The sequence below is a fragment of the Lygodium microphyllum genome, chromosome 13 (assembly GCF_053477565.2).
Source record: "Lygodium microphyllum isolate KBCC chromosome 13, Lygodium_microphyllum_v1.1.10, whole genome shotgun sequence".
Lineage (NCBI taxonomy): Eukaryota > Viridiplantae > Streptophyta > Polypodiopsida > Schizaeales > Lygodiaceae > Lygodium > Lygodium microphyllum.
Window position 1 is genome coordinate 82,888,973 of NC_141147.1, and position 15,837 is coordinate 82,904,809.

The window sequence follows — 15,837 nt, forward strand, 5'->3', positions numbered from 1 at the left end:
ATCCCTCTAGTTTTCTATTCTCTTTGAACCAAGTGCGGTATGGGTCAACTTCGGTTTGAATATCTCTGCATAAAGTAGGATATCCAGAACCCAACGCTAGAATGTTGTCAAGAGACCTTGTCTATTAGGAACCCAAATTTCAGGTTAATCCTAGTGGGTTCGGCTATGGACGTGCCATTGTGAGGCGGACTCGGAAAACCCTAGGCAACAAACCCTGTGACATTCCATGGGAGTACAGGGCGGCGTCACTTAAACTCATCTCTTGATGGACCATTAAAAACGTACCTGGATAGTTGATAGGTGGGCACGTTATAGTTGGTATCAGAGCAAAACTTTGTAATGATATACAATTGATTTATGTATAGTTCGTAGACACCCACAAATGCTGACATGCAAGAGAAGAAATTAATTCTCAAGCAATTAAGCTAGTTGGCTAAGCTCGAATATGGTGGAAGTAATGGTGCAAAGATCAAGGTAATTCTGAAGCCGTTGTCACTTGGGCTCAGCTGAAAGATGTTGTATGCGGACGATACCTTTCATTGACCCACCAGACTTTGAAGATGAATGAATTCTTCAAGCTCAAACAGCTAGAATTAACCCTGGAAGCTTACTACTCAAAGTTTGTAACCCTACTAAAACACGCACCGCCTATGGATATTGCGCAATAAGTATCCAAGTTTTGCCATGGCTTGAACACTCCTTTGAACTATCGTCTTGAAGCAATGCACCCAATGGACTTGCAAGATGCATTACTTCGAGCAAAGCCAATCATCCAAGAACTTAAATTGGGCAATTGTGACAAATATGGTTCTCGAGATCAGGACAAGAGATGCCACACATGCGGAGAGATAGGACACATCCATAGGAGATGTCCCTACCTTCAATGCTTCCATTGTAATGAGTTAGGACATATCCAAGCAGGTTGCCCTGATCTAAGTCCAGAAGACTTTGAGCCTCCAAGAAAACGAAGCTACACAGGTGTAATCTATGGATATATAGAGGAATCAGATGAAGATGAAGACCTAGAACCTACAACACCTTTTCAGGATGATTAGAAATCCTAGAAATTTTGTCAACATGAAATACAACTTGTATCGAAATAAACTCTACTCTTGTAACTACAGTTAACTTGAGTAATATGAGTTGTATCTATTTTGAGTCTAGAACTTGTAAATGATTAGAGATACTCTGGCAAGGAATGACAATCATAACTTGCAACGAATTTTTCTTAAGTCGTTCCTTCTCAACTAATATAGATTGGGTCTTACCAGAATGTTGAAGCTTGGAAGTATTCTTTAGTATTACAACCAAAGCCGATTATCCATGGAGCTCAGTCTCAAACTAAGAAGATGACAATCTGGGAACATAGTTTCCGAAATAAAGGATCACTTCGATCTGTTAAAAGAATCATAAGACAATTTGGTCTAAAGAAGAAACTCCTGCCAAGGACAACCAAGAACCTTGTGACCGTAAGTGATAAAGGTCCGCAATGTTTCTATTGCAGGGCATTAGGTCATTTCAAAGGGAATGTCCAAAGCCCCTAATCACCAATGCTCCAAGTGCCACAACATTAGACATAACTACATCAATTGTCCCAACATAACTTGAAGAGAACTTGGGCTTATAAGAAATGAAGTTGTACAAGCTCAAGTGATCCAGAATATACCAAGATACTTAGGAAAAACCTAGAAGATATTCATGAGATGTAACTACAATAAATTTTCTATTGTAATCAAGACTCGGATATATCAAATACAATAGGTTGTTGTTTCAAAAGACCGCATGCCTATGAGTGATCAGAGTAGCCATATTAATCACTACTATTAATACGAGCCATATTAATCACTACTATTAATATGTATAGTATAGATGGTCCAAAAATATTAGATTTTGGGCAAAATTAGTATATTCTAGATATTTTAGATATTATCCTAAAAAGATATGGAGATTTCTAGAGCTGGATGTCATTTAAAAGAAAAGACAAGTTATGTTTTAGTTAGTTTTGGAGATTTTATAAAAAGAAAAAAAATAAAGAGAGAGATTAGTGAAATTGCACACGCCGCAATTGTAGTCTACAGGTAGTAGACAGTACTTCAAACAGGGAGAGAAAGAAGGAGTGATCTGAAAGCTTTCTAAATAAGCATCTTGGGGTTTTACCTCCCTTTTGGAGCAAATGGAACCATTAGATTTATGAGTTAAGCATCAGATCACTGATTTTTCCAAAGGTCCCTCCACCAAGAACTCTTGCTCTCAGCCACATCCCCTCTTCTCTAATTCATTATAAATATGACGCATGGGGAGGCACAAGGGAGCATAAGGAGACCTCGAGAGGCTGCGAGAGAGAGGTAGAGAGAAGGATACCCCTCCAAGAGATTGTGAGAGAGAGCTTAAGAGTGAGTGAGAGAGAGAGAGAGAGAATAGATACCCCAAGAGGCTGCAAGGGAGAGAGTTAGCTCAATTCCCTCTATCTTGATCCTCGACTTAGCCATCTTCTCTTACACTCTCCCATCTTGAATCTATTCTGCCTTCTTAATCTCTTGAGTCTACTTGCGGACGATGGCTTGCTTGTGGATGGCAATCCTATAACCAACAATGAAGCTTCGCGCGAGGGCATCACTACCAATCCAACCACGGTTCCTATCGTAAGTAATGCATTTCAAAATTGATAAATACTTGCTTTGATTCTCACATGAGATACATTAGGCTCCATACTATGATGTACAATAATAGGTCATGGGAAGGGATAGGCCTCTTCTCACATATTCGAAAGATGGAGTTTCCAAAGTGCATATATCAAGGGAAGTTAATTGCACTTAGTTGCATATGGCTTATTTGTTGATAGAGAAATCGGTCAGGGGTTATGAATAGCATAATTGTAAAAAGAATAACATTAGGAATTGTGCATACAAGTATTAAGTAAATTTTGCATAGAATCACTTTTTGATCCCCAAGGGGAGAGAGAATATACGACGGAATTATTATCGCATCTATTCTTGTATTGTTTGGAAAAAATACAATTAGTTTTGTTGGTTGATTGAACAACACTCTAAATGCTTTTTACAATCAACTGATTGTTACACTGTGATTTGGATAAATATTCCAAGTGCTTGTGTTTGATTGTAAAAGCATGGTAAAGGTCAATAATGACAAGTAGCCACATGGAAAATAAAGGAATGTTTCATTGGAAGATGATATTAGGATGATTGCCTTGAGTATGCTTGATTCTTAATTGGATTAATGAAGGAATGATATTTTGTATGGATGGATTATCTCCAAGATCGCATCTCGAATTACCCCGAGAGGGCACTGTTCGATTCATAGGCCAAAAGTCGAGTGGTAAAAAGGCCAACCCCTTGCCTAGATTGGAACGGAATTGTAGATTGCCATGAGCCCAACGTCTAAGGTGTTGGAAGATCTTATTCTAGATAAAGGATGGAAATTTTGGTGCCATGTGATTTGGACCGGGTACTTTTGTTGAACAAAGGGGATACATAACTTCTCTTGTATGGGCAGGAGACAAAGATTAACTTAAAGATAAGTTAAGGAACTTGTTTGTCAAAAGGTCTCCTTGCTTTGTTTTCATGTATGTGCTGTAAATTATGCAAACGAAACCTGTTCCCTAAAGATTTAATTAAGGAAGATGATTTTAAACGTCACACATAAATGTGATATGACCTAATTAGAAAACTAAAGCTATCAAGGAAAGTGGGTGGGCGAAATCCTCGATGGGTCCGTCCTACGGTAGGGTGGTCTCGAAAAACTGGGAGGCTTCTCACAAGGTTTTACCGACATTTGACCTTTAGGACTTGCTAGGTTAGAACCCGGATTCATGTCATTTTAGGGGACCTGAATGGGACTTTGCCCTACGAGCAGAGAGGTCCAGCAGTGCATCCCTCTTGTTTCTCATTCTCTTTGAACCAAGTGCGGTATGGGTCAGATTCAACTTGGGTATCTCTGCATAAAGTAGGATGTCTAGAACCTGATACTAGAATGTTGTCAAGAGACCCAAATTTCAGGTTGATCCTAGTGGATTCGGTCGTGGACATTCTGTTGCAAGGTGGACTCAGGAAACCCTAGGCAAAAAACCCCGTGACATTCCATGGGAGCGCCGGGTGGCGTCACTTAGACTCATCTCCCGATGGACCGCTAAAAATGTGCCTAAACAGGGCACATTACACTTACACCCTTGCAATGGAGGACTCTATTCTCCCACTCTATGCATACTATAATGCTCTCAAGATTTGTTGTCTTTCGGATAACCAAGGTTGAAGGAGTCATAACTTCTCCAATAATTAGCATTCAAGTTCAAGTGGGTGCCATTTTATTTTTATATACAAAAAACTCCAATAATAGAACACACACACACATACACACACGTTATGCTATCTTAGTTCTCTCACTAAATATGGCATAATGTATAATTTTCTCCTTACACATGACATAGCCCATATCACACATCATGTGGATTTGTAAGCCTTGAGAGTAACTCTGAGCCTATGATTGTGATGTAAAGGTTAAAAGATTATGGTTGTATGTGTGAGGAAGTCTCTACAATAAATGAGCACTCAAAGCATATGTGCCACTATTAGATTATGGTGCGTAGATCAGACGTCGTATGTGCGCGTAGTGAGCGTCAGAAGGTCCCCAAGAACAAAAGAACTCTACTTTTTACACAAAAACCAATGAAGAAAGCTTGCACGACATGAACAAGAGACCAATTGGGTGCCTAAGAAGTCAGGCGATACCCAAATACAATGTCCAATACAAATATTTAAATCGTGCACCCATGCGCATACAAAAATAATAAATAAATATCAAGCACTTTAATAAATAAGCGCGACAAAATATAGGTGCCATGCCTAAGATACGTGTCCATAAAAAATTGATGATAATTTGAATACATGTTATCCTCCAATGCTTCCCACTACCACCACTGCTTGCTCTACACATCAACTGAAGCATTCACAATTGTTAGAAAAATAATACAATTAAACCGACAAAAGTGAATACCTAGCAGTCTTCAGCTACAAAAATAAATTGGTTAGAAATCAATCCTAACCTTAATTTATTACGAGTGCGCACTCTAAACTCATAAACCTTTATTAATTTAAATATGTATTTTATGGAATCACCCGCTATGGAATCACCCACTTACACATTAAATTAATAAAACGTCCGAAAAGGATAGGCGTCCCCATCAACTTTTTGCACAAAGAATCCACTTTGTGTATGAGCCTTAGTAATAATAAAATTTTACAGAATCCATCGCAAAACCTCACGGAATCCATCGTGGAATATGCCTCCTGGCATCATACCCCCGGGGTGGGATAGTAATTGTCCTCAATTGCTATTAGCTCAATGTGGAGCTAACTGTGTGGGGAAAGCATTTAGGTCTTTAGCATGCATCCATTGGGCGTCTTCAACAGGATGATTTTTAAACTTGACCAAATATTTAGAATATCTACGGCCAGTTCTAGTGGTCATAAAGTTAATATTTATAATAGTTTCAGGCTCAAGGATTTCAGTTTCATCATCTAGCAAAGGAGGGTTTTCATAGACAGGGTGTATAGGTAGTTGGCCTCTAAAAGGTCGTAATAAACTGATATGGAAGGTGTTGTGGATTTTCCAGTGTTGTGGTAGTTCTAGTTTAAATGCATTGTCACTGATTTTGTGTATGATCTTGAACGGTCTATAAAATCTAAGTGCTAATTTAACAACGGGATGCTTATCTACACTTTGTAATCTTCATTTTTCAATTCGTAACCAAACATAATCATCAGCTTTAAAATTCATAGCCTGTCTTTTCTTGTTTGCTTGTTTTGTGTATGATTGCTGGGCTTTGGCAATCATATCTTTAACTTCATAAAAAATAGTAGCATGCATGTTAGCAATATCATCAGCAGTTTAAATTTTGTTTGATAATGATGCAACAGGTGTAGGCAATTGATATCCATAAATAACTTCAAATGGTGCTTTCTTTGTAGCTCTATGCGGTATGTTATTATATGCAAACTGAAGTAAATGTAGATATGTATCCCATGTATGTGGTTTTGAAATGGTGTAAGCACGCAAAAGATCTAAAATAGTACTGTTAGTAGCTTTTGTTTGACCATTTGTTTCAGGATGAAATGCAGATGAAAAATCAATCTTTGTTCCTAAGAGCAAACAAAGTAATCCAAAAATTATTGCAAAATTTAGAATCATGATCAGAAATAATGAATTTTGGTAAACCATGGTTAGTGAAAACAGTTTTCAAAAACAATTGAGCAGCTTGAGATGCAGTTAAAGTTTTCTTGCATGGAATAAAATATGCTTGTTTGCTGAACCTGTCTACAACAGTCCAAATTATATCATGGTTAGCTTTAGTGTTAGGTAAACGAGTGATAAAATCCATTGAAATCTGTTCCCATGGTCGTGATGGAATGGATAATGGCATTATAAACCATATTGTTTACCATGGTGTCTTTTAACTCGTTGAAAAATTTGGCATTCAGATACAAAGTTAGATACATCAGTGTCCATTTGTGGCCAATAAAAATCTTCAATCAATGTACGCAAAGTAGATATAATTCCTCTATGACCTTGATATGGAGGACAATGAATTTCATGCAAAACAAATGATCGAAATGGAACAGTCACACATAATCTTTTTTCGTAAAACATAAATCCATTAGTATAAGATAGTGAATCAATAGGAATCCAATTATTTGCAACTAGCTTATTCCAATTAGCTTGAAAAGTAGGATCTTGATGATAAGTATCTTTCATAGGGATAAGGGAATCAAATGATATCACAGAAATATTTTGAATTGTCGGTCTTCTACTCAAAGCATCAGCAACAACATTCTCTTTTCCAGGTTGATATTGTATAAGGGGATGAAAACTTTGAATAAAAGCGGCCCATTTAATGTGTCGGTCAGATATTTGTGGTTGATAAGGAGATGTCTAATGCTTTGTTGGTCAGTTTTGATCATAAATTCAGATCCCATTAAATAATGTTTCCATTGATGTAAGGCTTGTACTACGACTAGCAATTCTTTGTCATAGGTAGAATATTTAAGTTCAGATGGTTTGAGTTTACAACTAGAGTAGGCTATGGGATGAGAATCTTGTATAAGGACTGCTCCTATTCCAGATCCACTAGCATCAATAACTACTAAGAAGAATGGTCTATTGAAGTCAGGTAATTGTAATACAGGAGCATGAGTTAAAGCATGTTTCAGCAAATCAAAGGACTTTTGTTGATTGTCAGACCAGTTATACACAATACCCTTCTTTAAAAATTTTGCTAAAGGTAATGCAAGTAATGAGAAATTCCTCACAAATTTTCTGTAAAAACTAGCAAGACCTAGAAAAGAATGTAATTCATGCACATTTTTGGGTATGGGCCAATTTAAAATTGCTTCTATCTTTTTAGGGTCGACTTTAATACATTTTGATGAAATAATATGTCCTAGATATTCAGTTTCTGTTTGGAAGAATTCACTCTTTTCGGGGTTAGCATATAATTGATTATCTTTTAATAACTTAAAAACTAAAGACAAATGTTCATAATGCTCATTCTCATTTTTACTGAAAACTAATATGTCATCAAAGAAAACAATGACGCAATGCTGATGTTTTAGAAATATGCGATTCATCATACGACTGAATGTGGCTGGTGCATTAGTTAAACCGAAAGGCATAACCAGAAATTCATAATGTCCAAATTGTGTTCTAAATGCAGTTTTGAATATATCAGATTTGTCCAATCTTACTTGATGATATCTAGATTTAAGATCTATCTTACTGAATATGGCAGATCCTTGTAGCTTATCCATAAGATCGTTTACCCTAGGAATCGCGTATCTATTCTTAACAGTAAATTTATTTAGGGCACGATAATCAATGCACATGCAATAGGTATTATTTTTCTTCTTCACTAATAAGACAGGTGCACCAAATGGAGAACTACTAGGTCTAATTAATCCTCTGTTAAGCAATTCTTCTATTTGGTTTTGAATTTCTTTCTGTTCAATTTGGTTATGTCTATATGGTGCTTTACATGGTGGTTGTGTTCTAGGAATTAAATCTATCTTATGATCTTCAGGACGTGAAGGTGGTAATCCAGGTGGTAAATCAATAGCAAAACATTCTTGAAATTGGGCAAGAAATTGTGTATGCTTAGGATGCATCTGTTTTTCTTTAGCTTGAATTTCATTCACCCATATTAAATAGGATTTGCTACTTTTACGTAATGCACGTTTAGCCTGAGTATGAGTAAGCAGTGGAAAATTATTGAAAGCGTGCATACCATGCAGTGTGATTTGTTTTCCTTGAAAATAAATTTTAATCGAATGCGTAAAATAATCTATATCAGGATTGTATTGATGACGTCAGGGCATTCCTAAGATAATGTCACTAGACTGCAAATGTACAACTAAGAAATTTCTTCATTCAATATAATCACCAATTTTAATTTCTAAATTATGCACCTCTTGTGTTCCATTGTATCTCATACCTAGGAATACAACCTTGATGCGATACTGTGTAGAAATAGTTTGTAAATTCAATTCTTTGACTAATTTTGCTGAAATAAAGTCATGTGTGTTCCCATCATCATGTAAAATAATCTTTTCTTTACCATGCACAAAACATTTCATTGTTAATAAGGAATGGGGAGTTGGCATACCTGGCAAAGTATCCGAAGTAGTACCAATGTCGTCATCATCATCTTCCGTAAAGTCCGGCATTTCCTCACGTTCTTCGTCTTCAATTGCTCCCAGATAGTTGATATGGACGGATGGATTTTTAGATTGACAATTGGCTGCTAGATGTCCAGGTTGATGGCATTTGTAACAAACTATGGGTTTTGCTTTGGATACATTATTGGTAATGGCAGGAAGTTTAGGAATGTTGAGATTTGACTGTGGAGATGGCTTAGGGTTTGGATTTGTGTTAGATGGCAAAGCAGGTGGTCGTGTCCAAGATTTATGGAATGAAGATGGAAGAAAACGACTTTGATTGAATCTTCAAAAATTTGAATTGAATTGTTTGGAACCATAATTACCATTAGTTGGAAATTGTTGTGGTCGCTTGTCTCGTCCGCGAATTTTGTCTCCAGTGTCATGGGCCAAGGAGATTGCATCTTCAAGGGTTGTTGGCTTGAACATATTGAATTGACTTCCGCATAAAAATGTCCAAGTAGGCTAGACATAAACTTGCGTTTATGAGTTGCTTTAGGTACATCTTCGAGCATACGTAGTTGCAGTAGAGCATTCCAGAAATGTTCAGTGTATTGGGAAATAGATTCGCGATCCCTTTGTTGTAGAAGATCCCATTGCTTGATTGCTTTTTCGTGGAATTCAGGAGGAAGGAAATTCTGCAAAAATTTCTTTTGGAAGGTCTCCCAGGTAGTGGGATAATCAACGCTTTTGCGGACCATAGTCCACCATAAGGATGCTCGGTCAACTAAATGGTTAGTGACACATTTAATTTTGTCTTTCTCAGCATATGTTTCTTCATGGAAGTAATCATCAAATTGACTGATAAAAGCAAGAACAATCTTTCCATCGCGTGATCCATTGAAAGTATGAAATTTGAAGTTTCTTTTACTTATCTTTGTTTCTTTGCGAATGGATTGGGCTTCAAGTGTTGCATCAATGGTATGTCGTATAAGATCTTCAGGTTGTGGTCCATCTTGGTCGGTGGTAGATTGTTGCAGATTGGCCAATTGAACTTGTAAAGCTTGTCGTGCTCTTCGTTCTTCTTGAAGCTGCATCATAATCAAATTCAACTTTTGCTCCATTGTTGGTTCGGGTAAATCACCTTCAGCCATAAGATCATCCATGTTTTGATCAGTCATCGTGCAAAATTCCAAAAGACCTCACACACTCGAAACCTTGTTAGCGGGATGAGCGTAGCTCAAAGATGGGTTTACAAGGCTTGTATATTTTTGTTTGGCTCTTATAGTCTTTCTTCTTTACGATTGAGGAATTCGTTGTCACAACCGTCTTCCAAGAAAGTAACTTTGGCGTGTAGATTGCGTATAGTCTGCGTATGAACTTCTGCTTTTGCTAAAACTGGTTCAACAAGACTACAAGTGTGAATAGGGACTTCCAGAGTGAATTGTGTGTTGCTGAGTACAAACTGCCGCTATGGTAATCATTGAAGATGACTTGTAGGACCTTGATGACTTGGGAAACTTGGAGGATTTAAAGTCTAAAGCTTTGTTAACTAAGCGTGATTTTTGAGGACCTCAATATCTTTTCGCCAGATTCGGCGTCGTTCAGTTTATGCCGCTGCCGCCATTTAACAAATTTGATTATGGAAGCTTTTTAATAAGCTTCTTGTAAAGCTTAATAAGCTTTTTACTTAAGCTTGAAAGGTTATGGCTAAAATTTCTTATCTGTATCCACGACTTGATGAAGGAGCTTTGCCGCTGGCGGTCCTTCGCCTATCGAGAGAGGTCCTTCATGATTAGAGGGTACAGAAGGGGGTTCTTGACTGCGAGGAACACACTGGTATCGACCGTTTGCCACGAGACTGACTGTAGAGCTCGATCGTTCTAGGAGCTCCGCCTTCGCGCGAGATGGTAAGGGATTGGAAGATCTCGATCTCAGCTTCGCTCTAATACCACTGATGCACAGATCGGACGCCGTATGCGCGTGTAGTGAGTGTCAGAAGGTCCCCAAGAACAAAAGAACTCTACTTTTTACACAAAAACCAATGAAGAAAGCTTGCATGACATGAACAAGAGACCAATTGGGTGCCCAAGAAGTTAGGCGATACCCAAATACAATGTCCAATACAAATATTTAAATCATGCGTCCATGTGCATACAAAAATAATAAATAATATCAAGCGCTTTAATAAATAAGCGTGACAAAATATAGGCGCCATGCCTAAGATACGCGCCCATAAAAAATTGATGATAATTTGAATACACGCTATCCTCCAATGCTTCCCACTGCCACCGCTGCTTGCTCTACACATCAACTGAAGCATTCACAATTGTTAGAAAAATAATACAATTAAACCGACAAAAGTGCATACCTAGCAGTCTTCAGCTACAAAAATAAATTGGTTAAAAATCAATCCTAACCTTAATTTATTACGAGTGCGCACTCTAAACTGATAAACATTTATTAATTTAAATATGTATTTTATGGAATCACCCATTATGGAATCACCCTCTTACACATTAAATTAACAAAACGCCCGAAAAGGATAGGCGTCCCCATTGACTTTTCGCACAAAGAATCCACTTTGTGTATGAGCCCCGGTAATAATAAAATTTTACGGAATCCACCGCAAAACCTCGCGGAATCCATCGTGGAATATGCTTCCTGGCATCAGATTAGCCTCAATCTACTTCATGATTTGTTGCTAATTATTATATGAAACATTCTAACAATTAAGAGTTATTGCTTCATTGGAAATCACATCTTAAACAGAGGTGAAGAATATGAAAACTCATAAAATTTATATATAGCATTGTGTATGAGATAACCTTATATTAAAACTTGTGGTGTATTGGAGCTTAGAAGGAATACTATTTTAAATGTTTAATTCTTAGATGCGATTAGATTTATAATATACATTAGGGGATGCATGATGCAAGGGATTGAACTCATGCACTCCTAGAACTTGACCCACATTCGATCCACTATGCCCTGACCTCATTGGCTAAATGCTTAATTCTTGCATCATAAAGCAAGTTTAGATTATTGTGATTCAAGACTTATATATCTAAATAGAGAAACATTAGAACTTTAAAAGTAGTATATACCAATTAGGTGCAATTCTAGTTGTCAAAAACATTTTCCATTACAATTTCAACTCATGAGCCAAATATATTTATAAGTAATACTACTTAATATTCTTAATTCATGCATAAAAAAGTATTGTGATTCGAGTGATTAAATATCTAAAAAGAGAAACATTAGAACTTCAAAAGCATTATGTATTAAGTAGGTGCAATTCTAGTTGCCAAGAACATTTTCCATCACCATAATAGCTCCATTGGTTAATAATATTAGAACATATATGTAGGAGACTAATGCTATTCAAATGAGCTAAGAATTTTTTCCTAAGAAGAAAGCCAATACTTGGATGACTTAATAGCCTTAGATATCAATAAAGTCCACCATAAACCTACAGCCTAAGATAGTGGAGCAGACAACTAAAACAAAAAGATAGAAGACTAGGGCAACATGACGGGGAGAGATCATAGCTTTAATCTGTATAAGCATCGCATTATAGAAAATTTTATGGCACATAATACAATATTCCCTCATAAACATGTACACTTGTTGCTTGGTGCTGCCAAGGGATTGATTCCAAGGGGTAATACTATGTAGGTACAAAAATCTGGTTGCTTTTCAAAACTCCTAAACTTGTGTAAAGCCAACCACTGGTAAGAGAAGGGTCAAAAGTCCACCAATCAAAATTGAAGCGATAGCTATATGCAATTCTTGTAGAGGTAAATAAAAAAGGCTAGTGGGTCATTGGCAATTTCCTCACATATGGCTCTGTAGGTGAATTACCATTAGGCTAAAGTATGTCTTCATGTTTCATGCTTTGCTTTGTTTCTTGCCAATTAGGGGCCATGGCTCTTCATAATTCTCATGACTCAACAAATTTATGACCAAATGTAGAGGTAGCTCATGCTCAACTGCCAAGACCCACGGACTGCTTATTCATTCAAGCGTTTCAAGAGAACATCTATGGCTATCTCTCACCTAGCTGACATGCCTTCGATCCTATCGGAGTGTAGTGAGCTTACCTCGATGCTCGAATGAGTTGTCCCCTCCCTCAAGCACACTAGTAGCTCCACGATTCTTGATGCAAGCTCAAGCATCCTCAAGCCTCCACCTCCAAGCTCCATCCTCCATAGCCGCATGCAAGAGAAGAGAAGAGAAGATAAGATAAAAGAAGAGAAGAGAAGAAAAGAAAAGAAGAAGAAGAAGAAGAAGAGAGGAGATGGTGGAGAGCTTCGCCTTCCTGATTCCTCACCCTCACACACTTACGCCTTCCTGATTCCTCACCCTCACACACTTACTCCCTCATACTCTCACACTCCCTTTGTCAAGCACACACAATCAAGAAAAGAGAAGAGAAGGAGAAGAGTCTCTTGTTGCCACACACCAAAGAATGAGCTCTCATTCACTTTTTGAACTTTATATACATGCCCTAAAATCCAATGGGCACCCATTCCCTTTTTTACATGACTCACCATTGTGACAAGGCCACCTTTTTCATTTCCTTATACTTGGCCTATTTCTTTAGCCTATGCCCGTCTACCCTTTTACAATTTACACGAGGGATCCTGGCGCTCTTTTACTAAAGTTTTGGGTGCCTTTCACTTAAAAATGCACTTTTGCCTTTAACTTGATTTTAGAGGCCTCCCTTGCGTCTTTGCTTTTTCTTTGTCTCGCTTTGTCCATTTCATCCACAATTCACTTCTTTTGCTTTCATCTCGAGTTGGGGTTAACATTACCCCCCTCCTAGACAAGTGCCAGTCCCATGGCACTTGCGAGGCTTTGCTTTTGAGGGTCTAGCGCTTCGAAGAGTGGCTACCTAAGTGGATGATGGGACCTTGTGTTGATTGGTAGTGTTTGAGGAGTTTGGCAATGATTGCATTGTTGGAGACCAAGGGTATGTTGGGTGGATGGCGGGGACCTCTAATGTTGGTGGTTGTAGCATCTGGGGGTACCTGAAAAGAGAAGATGTGCTCTACCTAGGTGGAGTGTCCACCTCACCGTGCAGTGCATTGTGCTTGTGTTGGTGGAATGGGAAGCTGGGTCCTAACCACAAGCAAGCTTAGGTAACGTCCCACACTTGAGGGCCCCACATGCGAAAGTCAAGTGCAGTGGTTGCGGCTCAAGGAGACAAGTCTAACCGTAGGTGAGTGTTACCTCCCTGCCCTAAGCGCGTGTAGTGGGGGATTAAAAGGGGCTAGGAGGTTAGACACATATCCTGCCAAACCGAGGCCACCGGATGCTCCTAACTTGAGAACCCCCGAGTGTAGTGACCATGGTTTATGTGTAGCTCGTTCTTTTTTTATTTATTTTTATTTATTTGAGTTACATAGTCATGATAGAAGCTAGTCTTTGTCATCGGAGTGAGGTGAAGAAGGAGGCTTAATGGATTTGTTAAGAAATTAGTGGCATTGGAGATACCCTTTGAGGTTTAGGCAAGCTCAAGCAAGCAAGCAAGCAAGCAAGAAGAAGAAGAAGAAGAAGAAGAAGAAGAAGAAGAAGAAGAAGAAGAAGAGAGTTACTCTTGGCCACACACAAGAATGAGTTTTTCATTAGCTTTTCAACTTTATATACAAAGCCCTAAATCCCTTTTAGGTGGTCATCCCCTTATCCCCTTTTTTACATGGCTAGTCATGGCCAACGCCCTTTTTCCCATTGTCCTCCTATCTTCCTAGCTTCCTTCCTACCACCCCTCTATCGTTACAATTTGCATAGGTGAGAGGAGCCCGGTGCTCTTAAAATAAATCATGGTGCGCATTGTGCTCTTTTACAAGAGTATTGGCTTGCGCTTTTTCTTGTGCACATTTCTCCTTGATTTAGGACTTTTCTACACTTTTTGTGTTTTCATATTTTTCTTGGCATGCCTTCATCTTCTTCTACTTTAGATTTTTCAGATTTTCCACCTTGTTCGTTTGAGGGTTAACAGTATCCCCCTCCTATACAAGTGTCAATCCCATGACACTCACCATCGTGGGTAGCAGGCATTGGCATGCACCAAAGAGGTGGGTGGAAGGGACATATGTGGTTTGCCTTGGAGGGGTTTTGGTGATGGTGCAGATGAAGGTGGTTGGTGGCACTTTGTTGGCCTTATTGGTTGGTGATAGGGCTGTTGAAGTTGGTGATAAAGCTGGTTTTTGTTGGGAGTTGCAGTCATGGGTTGCCATAGGTGTTGATGTTTTGGGGATTCTGCGGTGGGCGATGAGTCGTTGGTGGGATTGCAAGATGATAAAGGATAAGAATGCAGAGTTGAGTGTTGATGAAGAGCTGACGATACTGTCGATGGATTATTCAATACCTACAATTGAAAACCTCTCATATGTGGTCTCTCCTTGGGGGTAATGCTAGTCTTCTTATCGTGCATAAGACATAGTTGGATTAGTTTGGGAGACAGGTCGAACTCTAGGCAAGTTGAGAGTAATGTCCTGCACTTGAGGATCCAAACTGTGTATAGATTATGGTGCAGATATTATGTGAGTGTATGTGCATACTTAGATATTACGTAGTTAGAAGACTGCTTGTCTGGTTCCTCGTAGCAATGTGTGGATGAAGCAAGGGTTCAATGGGATGGAAACTATTGTCGATGTTGAGGAGAAGTACACTTGAAGGCTTCTTGAGACATCATTTGTGATTTTGTCAACACAATGTAGCATAATTGAGCTCATTGATGCCTTAGCTTTTGGTAGCTAGTGGCTACTTGTATTGTTCAAAGAGTACAAAGTACTTTCGATGGTCTTTCGTGCCTTGCTTACCACTATTGATTGCAATGGTACTGAGAAGGGGTGTGAAAAAGAATTATGCGAATGGTTCAAGGTGACAAGTCTACTAACCATAGGCGACACAAGCTCCCTAGGTATGTCATGTCCTTGATGTGTCTTGAACAATTGTGGGGGATGTGTGAAGGGCTAGGGGACTAGGGATGGAGCTAACCGACCAAGGTCACTGGACGTACCTAATTTTAGGACCCCTAGGTGCTGTACTGTGATCGTGAATGCTTTTTTTTTCTTGTTATTTTATTTTATTTTCTTTTTGTTTTCTCTTTTGTTGATTTTTCTCTTTTTATTTTTTTTTTCATTTTTTTCTCTTTTTTTGGGATAAA